The sequence below is a fragment of the Stenella coeruleoalba genome (assembly GCF_951394435.1).
Source record: "Stenella coeruleoalba genome assembly, chromosome: 3".
Lineage (NCBI taxonomy): Eukaryota > Metazoa > Chordata > Mammalia > Artiodactyla > Delphinidae > Stenella > Stenella coeruleoalba.
Genome location: NC_137148.1, coordinates 31,575,778 through 31,587,745, shown reverse-complemented (window position 1 = coordinate 31,587,745; position 11,968 = coordinate 31,575,778).

Below are 11,968 nucleotides of genomic sequence, written 5' to 3'. Positions count from 1 at the left end.
GATCTAAAGAAGTCAAGATATGCCTTTTTTTTTTTTTTTAATCATCTGAGGCTCTGTAATGTGTTTGCACATAGTGGATCAGTTATTTTTTTCTAGCCCATAATGTATCGCTGTAAAAACCATGTTGTGGAAAAAAGCCACAATAAGGGTGACAAGGGAGAAAGTCTGTTTAGGTACTCTGTTTATGAATCCTGATTTTAATTGCTAAGATTCAATTAAATTCCTGAGCTTCTTGATATGTGAACATGTGGAGTGAAATACAATTAATTATGTATACAAATAGTGTAGTAAAACTACATAATAGCTCACAGAAATTTTCAACAATGAAAACTATATCAAACCAGAGCCACCTGTAAACAGTTCGCTCTGTCTTCTCATTTCTCCTGTTGGGCTCCTTCCCTTTGCTTCCAACCCAGACACTCAGACCTGGGCCTGCCTTCTCTTCCTGCAGAAGCTTGTCATTACCACACCCCTCTTGCCCCCAGCTCATGCCTTTTTCCCCATCAAAACTCACCAATCGTGTACCTCCTCTCTTTAGGATAAGTGTTGGCCAAGGTAGAAGTTTACCGATCTAAACTCCACTAACCTGAGGTAACGGGAAAAGACCAGAAGAGATTGTTTGATCTCTGCCATTAATGCATATGCGTTTCAGCTGTGACCATCTGTATCCAGAGCCCTATCTAACCTACTTTATGACTCATTTGTTTGGCTAATGGTGAATATCACCGGGGCTCTTGAGTCCTATCACTCCATCCAAGACTTCACAGCTTCTTCTGCAGGAAAAAGATTCAGAGTGCAGCTTGCCTCTCCCCTGCCGCTGGAGATCCATACGCCAGATCACTGGGTTAATGAGAAGCAGAGTATCACTCTGTTAGTCTGGGCAGGCTCCTTATAACCTGTGATATGCTTAGAAGAGTGTGGTTTAGGTCTGAGGTCAAAACAGTTTTCCTTATCTTTTCCTGGTGAATTGAGGATTGCTAGACCTGCTCTACAGATGGGAAGGGATTACTTCCCAGCCCCTGCCCCACCTGGGCACATGGGGACAGGGCGAGAGGAGGGAGCTGGGGAGAGAGAAAACACCCTCTGTCACGTATCTCTGGTTGCTTGTGGCACTGGAGACCCTGGCAAACGTGCACTGTTTATCAGTGCCAGGACCATGCACACGGGTGACAGGTGGTCTAATAGGGCCTTTCTCTGTCCAGTCACATTAGCTCCTCTCTCTGGGGGAGGGCTAACTAAAGGCTGCTTAGAAGGGGAGGCTAGATGTGTTCCCTCCAGCGCTTCCTGACTGGGAGAATAATTGGGAAACCCCTCTTTCCTGCTAAAGTTTCCAACTAGAGCCCAGTCATTGGTTAGAAAATTCTAAATGTCTGAAGCAGAAGTATATCCCATTATGTCTTGATCAGTGCTGTGTAAAGGATACATTTTCATATCTCCTACAAGCCAGTTAACTTATCAGCCAGTTTCAGATCAAGCTTCCCTTGTGAGGAATGGAGATTCTGGTGGTCATTTTGACTGCATTTCTCTTGCGAGTGGCCATCTTAAATAAACACTATTTAACAAAGAAGTATTCTTGGAAGACTTAGCTAGGCTTTGACATTAGACAGACCTTGTAAATTATGTATTGCACGGATTAGCATCCATATACGATTGAAGTCTTCAGTGTGCTGAACCTGGAGAAGCCTGGATTTGACATTATGGCCCGAGGATCTGGATAGTTGAATTGGGTGTTTATGTGCTTAGGTGATAGAGGTGCTTTGTTCCTGCAGCTTAGACACAGAGGCAGCCATTCACGGAAAAGTTTCAGCCTCATTTTCCATACCAGCATTGCTTTCATGGTTCATGGATCTGAAGGATTGCATTTAGAACACCTACTCCTCTTGCCCTCTCGGAAACTGTGGTAAAAGTCACATTCTTAAACCTTCATGCAACTTGTATTCTTGTTGGAAATTAGGCCTGTAATTTCTTAATTGTCTTCATACCGTCCATATTTAAAGAACATGACAGGCTTTTCTGTATTTGAATAATTAGATGTAGTTTAGTGAAGGAGACTAGGGAACATTTTCTTCCAAAAGGAATTTGGAATCAATTTTATGATAGCTTGAAATGAAAGTACTCCCTAACCTGTCAATATGCAGAAAATGTTATCTCAAAGTTTTCTACTGCTCAGGCACATAACCAGATAAAACTTTTTTTTTCTATTTAATTTTTACTGTTTTCTGTTTTGAACCGTGTTAAAATTTGTATATCTTTTATAAAATGCCTTTTTATCCTTATTTTGAAAGTATAAAATTGGGCATCTCAGAAGTCAAATGTAGAATCATTAGCTAATCAATGGAAGTTCAGTCAATTTTTTATTGACTGAGTTCCATCCCAGAATGTGCAGATTCAACAGAGTTTTCCTGAAAGGTGGCATGTGTCAAGATGTAGCTTGTGTAGATCTGAGACCATTGGCTTGAAGATTCAAATCTAGTCTAGAAGTGACTCCACAGTTTGAGTGAAAACTGGAGAAAGACTCATGCAAAAGCATCACTAGGTATCTTTCTTATTCCAACCTAATTCTAAGTGTTCACAGTATCTTTTTACTTGATGGGTACACAACGTGGGACATGTTTGTACCAACCAGGTGTTTCTAGTAAATCACCAACACATTGGTGTGTGAGCTTAACTGACTAGGATAAGCACTCATTCTCCTGATAAACTCTTTCTTCAAAGCATTATTTTAAACTGGTATTTCCTGCTGAAACAACATTTCATGGTACCGTGCCCATCTTTATTTTTTATATCCAGAAGAAAATCTTTCACAAAAGAAAATGAGTTGTGACTAAACTTACTGGAAATGCAGCTTTTAGATATGACCTTAGAATATCATTGTTAATGGCTTGTTTTGAATTTGGTCTATTTATACCTCCGTGGAGTATGTACCAGGGCTATTAATATTTAAACCTCTTATTTCAATAGGGTGGTGAGATTTTTATTCCTTTTCAGTTAGTACTTTTGTCTTAACTATTACATGATCATATTCATGTTAATTATAATACAAAGGAGCTATTTTTAATGCTGATAATGGATTAAAGAACAACATTCTTTCCATTGAAATGTCAGGCTTTATTGTATATGGTAAAATTTCAGGGGATGTGATTTGAATATATCCAAACCCTTATAATTATGATACTGAGTTATGACAGGACTCTATTAATTTTAACCATGGGTAGCATTTGTTTCTTCCTCTATTAAGAATGTTAATATTTTGGATTATACATGTCCATGTTATCAAGAGAATTTACCTGTGCAAGACAAATTCTAACTGTGCAACATTTTTATGAAAATGAAAAGTGATGTTTTTGAGAGGGAAACCCTCCGAATTTTTTTTCCTATGTGCAAGTGCCTAGTTGAAGAAACGTAGAAACAATAAATTCAAAAGCTCTTAAATACTAACCAAATACAAAACAGTAATAACATATTACTTTTTGGTTGCTATAACTGAATACCCTAAAAACTGAGAGATGTGAATGGGGGAAAAAAATGACTGTTTAATTGATAAGGAATTGGTTTTTATTACACTTACATATATCTTCTAAGATTGCCTTTGCAGTAGCCAATCAGAACTTTAAAACAAACAAAAACACTAACAATATAGACCTTATGCTGCACTTAAGCCCAAAATACTTTGTATACCTGACTGAACGGCTCACCTAAATGTACTGAATTTCCTTACACATTTAAAATGTACTTCCCTTAAGAATTACTCCATTTTAAATGGGTAACTTTCAATTTCTGAACTATTTTTCCTCAGCATTCCGGTGGTATATTATAAAAGATCGGAAGATTTCTAGGTGGTAATGCAATTTTCATTTAAAAACATGGACAAGTTAACTGTTAGGTTTAACCTTAACATTAGTATTTTTGTAGTTGATCGTAGAAAACAGTACTGAATAATGATTTTCATAATTTTTTTTTCAAATACTCTGTCCCCAGTTTGATTTTCAATACTTTTTCCCATTATTTGTGATATATCCTTCAATTTTAATTTTTTCCTTCCAACATAATGTTTCAGAAAAATGTGAATACGTTATGAATACAGCACACAAAAAGAAACCCTATTCCATTCACTGTTGTGGAAGGATAGGTATTACATGATACCCTGGGATTGGGATTTGTTTTATCCAATTATTTTCTCCAAAAGGAGCAAGGCATTTTCTTACATTTCAATTGAGAATTGCTTGAAGAAGATAGGCTTGGATAGAGAGACATCCTAAATTTGAGATGGTGCCACCTTAAGGTATGTCCAAAGGTAAAGTCATTTTAGAACACTCAGTTTTCCTAGTAGGAGTATGTTACCTTTCTTTCTTTTTCATTAGCTGGACACAAGTCAGAGGCCCTTATAATGCTAGGAAGTTACCATTTTTTACTTTCAAAATTGCATTATAGTGAATTACTGTTTACAAAATACACATACTGTGAACAGATATATAAGTTTTTGTCTTTTATAAGGTTGTTTATAGAATGAGTGTTTTTTTTTTAAAGGGGATGTTATATGTTAAATATTTTCAGTTTTTTATAAATACTAGTAACTGTTTACTAATTTTTGTTTGGTCAGGTGTGTGCAAATGTAGCTGAAAGATAGGGAGAAACTGCAAATCCAGAACTGTTTCATTTTTCATTTCTTGAAATGTTACCACTACAGACTTCTTTTTTTTAATCTGAATGATCAGTTGTGATGTTCTGTACCTAAAATCGTGCTTAATCATATCAGGAAACATTTAAATATGCATATGCAGGAAGCAAACTATAGATTGCAGTATATTTGTGTGATAGTCTGATTCACAAAAGTCCGAGTTTAATATGGAATAAAACAACTCCGCTTACAGAGACGACAACTGAAGTGTTTTCTACCTTATGAAAATTTGGAGATTATGTTGCTGTTAGAAGGAAAAATTTGGACATTTTATATTGCTGTAGAATTTCAGAATTTAGTTTCCATATCTTTTGGGAGACATGGTTAATAGCAAGAACATAGAATATAAGTAACCTATTACTAAGACACCTTAAATGTTAAACTAGTATGCTTGGCTGTTAACTCTAAAGATGTTACCTATGTTTGTTTTTAAAACATGCATGTATTTAACAATTTTATCATAGTATTGTCATGGAAAAAATAAATATATTTTCTTACAACTTACACTGACAGATTTGGGCATTATTTTGGGTTTTTTTTTTTCCTCCTGTTCTAGGCACTTAGGAGAAGCGGCTCCTTGCTTTGTTGTTGTTGATACTTTTGGTTCTATCGTAAGAATTATAGTGGTTATGAAGCAATCACATAGGGCTCTGACTAAATTTTTAGTATTTTAATATATTGCTATGCCATTGATATAATCTCCCATAAGTTTTCTTAAATCTATATTCTATTTACCAGACAGGCTACCATAAAATAATCAGCAAGTGGGGAGCCAACATTATGAAACACATACTAAATAAGTACTGGCCCTTAAAGTATGGTTTTTAATTGTTCTTCTCTGAGGATAACCTAAACATTTCTTGAAATTCTAGAAATATATCAAAATTTTATTATCAAGTTTTTGAATTTGGAAATATAGTCATTGATTCAGCAAAACCTCAGTAATTTTAAAGGATGAAGTGATCTTAAATAGAATTTCATAAGGGGAGAAATTAAGTCTTCAGTCTTATGTAGCCTACGCTCACCCAGGGTAACAACTGATGTATTATGAAGAAACTGTAGACCAATTTTAAATTAACTGTGAAACACATGTTACTATTTAAGAGCTCATACATGTGGTCTGCCCTTTATGGAGACCTCAGTGCATATCTAGTTTCCCAGATGGTGAGTTCTTGAGCCAAAATGTATAGCACCGTCAACCCCAGGAAGTTTGAAAGGATCGAAAGGAGAGGAGTGATGTAGTTATTAGGGGAAAGCAAAATAGAGGTGTATGAGTAATGTTTTTCATGTATGGTATTCAACATCACACTAAAATGTTAGCGTACAAACAAGTTCATTACAAAAGGCCTGTGTAAGAACTGGTTTTCAGTGGCCTATACATTTGATCCATTACCCTTCCCCTGGAGTGACTAATAACAGAATTGAATTAAAAGTACTTATTCAGTCTGCAAGAACCAATGAAGTTGAAGTAACAAGAGATGTCTTAAACTGATTTGGGATTAAACCTGAGATGATTTTTATCCCAGAGTAATTACTTTCAGATTAAAGAAACAAGAAAAGCTTTTAAGGATGATTTTGATAGAAACTGTTAAGTGGGAATCATGTTAAAATGAGTACAACTGCCGTGCAATGGAGCTCGTGATTATCCATCCCCACAAGTTTGCAAGATGAGAAAGAATTTCAAGTCTCAGCTGACATTGAAACCTTTTCCCCTGCTGTCCCCAGCTAACTTGATCTCGGCCGCAGAGCTGGGTCTTCACTCTGGACTCAGCCTTCAGAAACAGGGCGGGTCTGGTTCTCTTCCTGGCGCTAGAGGCCTTGCACACACACCCCACCCACATTTTCCTCGAGTTGATGGAGAGGCGGGAAGCCTTGAAGAAGCAGAGCATTAACACGTGGCCCTTCCTGTCCCAAATTGCCCAAGGACCAGTGCAGACGACGCACCCTCTTCAGAGATGTACCTGGAGTCTGACTTTCTCAGTCACCTTTTGTGGCTCCTTTCCTTTTCTGTGGCTTCTGCAGGTGTCACGCCCCGGGCAGCGGCTGCCTCGTGTGAGCTGCGCAGCCCTGGCTCCCGGCCAGTTTCACCACCACTGACTACCTGGGCAACCCCAGAAAAATTCCTCCACCTCTCACCTCATTGACCTCAGCTCCGAGCTGTGGGCCTTGATCACCTACCTTTGCGCAGTTGCGGGGATGCCAGGTAGCGGACACAACACTCCCGACAGAACAGATGTCGGGTTGTTACATGCTCCTCTATCCCTTGAGAAACCTCAGGAGCACCTCGGACTTTCTGACCAGCACCTTAAAGATGTAAATGCCTTAAAACTGGCTCAGATGCGCCTTAGTTTAGTGACATCTCTCAGGTACCCAGAGGGGAGTTAGCCAGCAGGAGGCCTGCTAATTAAAGCACGGGATCTCTTCCCATGGGACCCGATGCTGTAGCCTTCACCTTTCTTCACTTGGGTAACTTACGGTCCCCGTCTAAGCGGCGCTGCCAGTAAGTCTTTCCAGGCTCCTGGGAGCCCCGTCGTCTGCCTTCCCAGCGCGCCCACCTCTCCGCGGTCTGAGCACACGCCTAAGGCTTCGGTTGATAGCAGGAGTCGAACGGCTGCATCCACAGAGCTTAGCGTAGTGTCCGCCGCATCACAAGTGCTTGATGAATATTCTTTCAACAATTGCGCCTTGAAAGAAAAAGCAGTTTAATACGTTTCCCTAGATATTAGAAATGTTATCTTCCAGAGAGGTGACACGCCTGTGGAAGAGTCTCCAAGGATGGAAAGACAGGGCAGTCCTCGCGGAGCTGGCATGCCTCGGAAGAGGAAGGAGTCTTCCCAGGTCATCTGGGAGAAGATCCTGCTGTTCATGGTAGATGCTCCAGTATTTGTTGCATGCAGCTACCCTTTGTTCTCCTCAAAGGAGATTTGCCCTCATCCTGTTAGCTCTTTGACAGGAGCAGATAGGGGATAAATGGGCTTTATTGGAAGTGACCACAGGTTAGGGCCCTTCTCCCACCCACTGCCCATTCCCCACCTCCTCCCGCTTTAAAATGTATTTCACCCTCTCTGTCGGGTTCTCTCCATCCTTCCAAGTGACAATTTGCATCATCAAGCGATTCGTTCCTGCCCCCATCTCTCTCTCCCCAATCGCATATCTGCTTCTCTAGGAGACGGTCCTTGCCCCATCTCCCAGGCATTTACTTGATGGGCAGGTGCCCTGGTACTTGCTGCAGGCTGCACTGGGCTATAGTCTCGTACTCCACCCAGAACTGACACATAGCTCTCCTCTACACCGAAGCTCTCAGGCCAGACGTCCCCAAAGAGCTGGACCCATGGTTCCAGGCTCCTCCAAGTCTACAGCCTTACGTTCAGAGAGGAGAGGGTGCCCTTCCTCCCGGCTCCCAGGGAGGACTCTGATTGGCCTGGCCTGTGTCACGTGTCCATCGCTGGTCCAGTCGTGTGGCCCAACAGAAGTTCTATTCAAGGGCCACTTCCACAAGTACCACATCGTTAGAGTTGGAAGAGGACCAGTCCCCCAAAAGAAGGAAGGTGATATTCTGAGTGGACAGAACAATAAATTGGCACTATAGACTCCCTGAAGAAAAGCTAGAGAATAGATAAAAGGAAAAAGAAAAAAAATCCCTCAACCTTCTCATGCAGCGTTAGCTATTTTTAGCGTTTTACTTTTTGTCCTTTCAGACATTTTTCTATGTGAATGTGTATGTATATATATATTTACACATATTTTCATATGTTTGTACCTGTATGCATACATATATAATTATATTGTATATTCTACTTTGGAACTTCTTTTTCTTTCTTTCTTTTTTTTTGCGGTACGCGGGCCTCCCACTGCTGTGGCCTCTCCCATTGCAGAGCACAGGCTCCAGACGCGCAGGCTCAGCGGCCATGGCTCACGGGCCCAGCCGCTCCGCGGCATGTGGGATCTTCCCGGACCGGGGCACGAACCCGTGTCCCCCGCATCGGCAGGCGGACTCTCAACCACTGCGCCACCAGGGAAGCCCAATCTTGATTCTTATATATAACATTTTGAAAATCTTTGAATATTGATAGGATATTTTATGGCATTATTCTTTCATGGATATATAAGATTCCAAAGCACAGATGAATTCTTTAAATTCAGCATTCTGGACGTTTCTACTGTTCACACTTTTCATTAAATAATGGATGACTTTAAAACTCAGGTGAAGCTGTTTGGCACTGATTTTTTTCAGCATTAAGAAGCCACACTTGAATTCACACTAGGTGCCACTGGCCCGTGATGCTCAAGAACTCCCAGACCAGCTTTCCTATGCTGTCATATGTGCTTTTCACCACTGAGCGACTCATGAAGATTTTGACCTAACGCAGAGTTCTACTGCTTACGTGCCGTTTCCTCTAGGATGATGGGGCGGCCAGCAGGAGCTTGGAACAGGGGCTGCTCAGGGCTCCTCCACTGAATTCCAAGCTGGGCCCCTAGTCATTGGTGACGGTTCCAGGACCCAGGGGAAACAGGATACTGCAATATTTATTGATATAAGGAGAAATTGTAAAAGACTGCCATGCTCTCTGGGAATAGAAGTTCTCTTATCCTGGGAGTCTTGGTTTGACTCATGGTTTGGGGAAGTAGCAGACTGTGGCACATTCTTCGGATGGAAGAGCACATGACGTAAAGTGCACTTGAAGGAAACAAAGCAGGTCTCTGGGGAAGTGCGGTCTGGAGGTGGGAGAGACTGGGGTCAGAGGTGAAGAGGGTTGGCGGAGGCAGATTCTAAGATGGTCCCTGGTACAATCCCACCCCTGGAGTGCGGCCCGGCCTGTGCCTATGACAGGAAGGCACTCCCACGATCAGGTTACTCATCAGTGGACCCTGTGTTAATGAAAAGGGAGGCCGCACAGGGCAGGCCTAACCTAATCAGGAGAGCTCTTACAAGAGAGACCAGGCCTCTCAGAAAGACGGTCTCCTGCTGCCTTTGAAGAAGCAGGTGCCCAGTGGGCTTGGAAGAGGGCCCGAGCCTCCAAGGACCCCACAGGCCTGGCCGATGCTGGTTTGAGGAACAGAGACTTCACTGGCCTTTATGTCTCCCCAGTGCCTCGTCCAGGTTGGTTTGCATAGAGTGAGTATCCACGGAGGGGCCGCTCCAGCAGTGCTTGTGAGGATCCAGGAAATCATTTCGCATCCCCACCCCATCCTAACAACCCCACAGCCTCCGAACGCACTCCGAGGACCTCAGGCTTCCAGGCCAGAGGTAGTCATGTGACCGTGAATCAGGCCCCAACCCTGGGCAAATCCTCTGAGGCGCTGGACCAGGAGATCACACAGCTTATTCTTACTTCTGAGGCGAATATGTGGCCTGGACAACTAGTGGGCACATTTTCCACTCTACTGGACAGTGCCCCCCGTTTCATACCCACCCTGCCCACAGTTGCCCCGTGAACCCTAAGGTCTGTGAGAGCAAGGAATGCCTGCCACCAGGGCTGGGAGTCACCGTGCAGCAGGCCTTGTACCCTCACCCTCTCTCCTCCACAGTCCTCTTGTCTGAGAGTCCCTTTACTCTGCCTCTACTTTCCTTCAGCCAGTTTCCTAACAGGCCTTTCCACAGCTAATCCTCTGGCCTGGTGCCAGTTGTTTTTTTTCCTAAGTGAGCGTAGATGAGCAGATTCCTTGCGCTTCCCTGGCCTTCCTTCTCACAGATATTCCCGTCCAAGTCCTCCTTTAGCTAAGCTGGAGGTGCAGCCCCTTAGCACCAGGCTGTCCGAGGCGGCCAGAGCCCCAGGCCGGGCCCTTGCTTGAAGGTGGGCAGCTGGGACATGGGGGGAGGCCTTACCACGTGTTCAAAGATCTCTGTGCCTTGGTGAACCTTTTGGACCTTGATCAAGTCAGAGAGACAAAAAGAGGCAACAAGAAAGGCAGCAAACGCAGCCCAAGGGCTGAGACACATAGTTCCTCGCACGTCTTTCCAGGAAAAGGCGGGTGCTCCTGGGAGCCGTGCACTTTCTAGGATACAGATGTCTTAGCAAGGGCAGGAGGAGAGGCAGGGAGTTTGTTTCTGCTGCCTGCCCTGCTCCTGCTGCCCTCAGCTTGGCCAGGGCTGGGCAGGGGCCCAGGGGAGCACACCACTGCTTGGAAATAGCTTGCAGCAACTCCCCTGAGTGCTGGAGGTTATTTGTGGAGGAGAAGCCAGAGGAGAGAAGGAAAAGACTTCAAGCCCAGACCTCATTGCCCGTCGGGGGCCCTGAATCCCTCTCCGATGGAGTGGCTCTGGTCTCTGCTTTCAGATTTGTTCAACCCACAGTCCCTGCGATGGGAGAGCTTTGGAAGAAAGCAGACTTGGAGCTGTGATGAGAGCCCAGCAGGCAGACACTAGGGGACTGGCCTCTGCCCAAATGCCCCTCACCCACAAGACTCTCCTGCCAATGACAGCTAACCGGAGGGAGCCCCAGAGCGCCCCGAACAAGCCACGGGCCGCTGCATCTGACTGAAGGTTGGCTAAGGGGTAGCAAAGTTCCAGTGAAGCACCGTGGTTGTGTCCTGTTGTAGGACCAGCAGCAAGTCACTCGGTCTTTCTGGCCAGCGTTCGTCTTTGTGAGTCAAACTGGCCTTGCCCATGTGCTCTGGCTGTCATCAAAGGAGGGCTGTTGCTGAGATCAAATATGTGAACATTCTTTGAACATGAGGTTGAAGTGCAGTTACTCACAGGGCCTGTCTCAGCAGCGAGACCATGCTGTAGAACTGGATTAGTCATTTTGCTGCCTGAATGCAGCCACCTGTAAACTGGAACTTCCTAATGACAGCCTGTCACTTCCACCAGGACGCACCAGCTTAAATGCCTTCCGACCTCGTACTCCAGGGCCTCCCCGAGGCCGAGGCAGGGCCACTAATATTTCCCTTGTTTGTTCAGTGCGAGCTAGAATACCCAGTGCTGATGCACTTGAATGACCGCCCTTTCCCATCTTGGCAAGTAACGATGCAGACTGGGCTGAAAGCACAAATCCCTTACTTCGGATTCTCATCTTGGACTCCGTGCTGGCAGCCCTTGTCCCTCTGGGCTCCTTCTGGATGGTAGTCCTAGAGCTCTTCTTTCCTGCCTTTGACAAGCTAAACACACACCCTTCTCAGCTAAGGGACTGGCTGTCTCAGGGCACACACCTTACCCGCCCCCCCCCCCACACCTGCAAGGGCAGCGACTGGGTTTTCCTAGAAGAGACCAGGAAGGGACGGGGAAGCAAGCAGTAAATGCTCCGTCCAAGCCCCTCTCCTCAAGGATGAATCGTCTTTCCATGTGGAGCT